The following is an 824-nucleotide window of genomic DNA, read 5'->3' on the forward strand; positions in this document are numbered from 1 at the left end:
TCAATGTACCCGAGCTCCGCCAAATGTGAATTGTAACCCACTACCTAACCACATGAATCAAGGAGCTAATATGATTGCTTTGGATGAAGATTATGACCTGAAAGGGACCATTGTCACAATTGGGAACGCTAATGCTGCAAGAGTTCCACCCCGAAGAGCTTCGTTGATTACTGTACAATTCAAACTGCCAGTAATGGTCCAGACATACAACAGTCCATCACCGCCACCAGGAATGAAGAAAGTCAGAAGTATAAGACAGTTCCATGGACGTATCAGCTGAAAGGGAAGGGGAAAATGACAGATTCAGCGGCTGCCCATGGAATGACCAAGCCAAGAAGGTATTATGCTCTACAGGAGGTAAATCGAGGAAATCCAGGTAGAGAAAAAAATTCAAAGGAGAAACATAACGGATGTCGAGGCGGCAGAATTCTGGAAGAAGATGCCATCTAAGGAATATTCTTTAGAGGAATAATTGAAGAAAACCCCTGCGCACATATCGATCATGGATCTGCTAATGAGTTCCGACAATCATAAAGATGCTTTGATAAAGATTTTGAGTGGAGTAAGTGTGCCGAGCAACACCACCAGTGAAGCATTGGCGGCAATAATTGGAAAGATGGTCGAGGCAAATATGACCTCCTTCCAAAGAGGTTAACTTCCTGTCAAAGCTGGGGATCATAACAGAGCCCAACACATTACAATCAAGTGCGGGGACAAAGTGGTGTCTCGAGTGCTTGTTGACGAAGGATCTGTTGTGAATATCTCCCCACTCTCTACTCTATGGGAGTTGGGTATTCATTTGAGAGAAGTGAAAGAAAGCCATG

This window comes from Nicotiana tomentosiformis, chromosome 9 (assembly GCF_000390325.3).
Source record: "Nicotiana tomentosiformis chromosome 9, ASM39032v3, whole genome shotgun sequence".
NCBI classification, from domain to species: domain Eukaryota; kingdom Viridiplantae; phylum Streptophyta; class Magnoliopsida; order Solanales; family Solanaceae; genus Nicotiana; species Nicotiana tomentosiformis.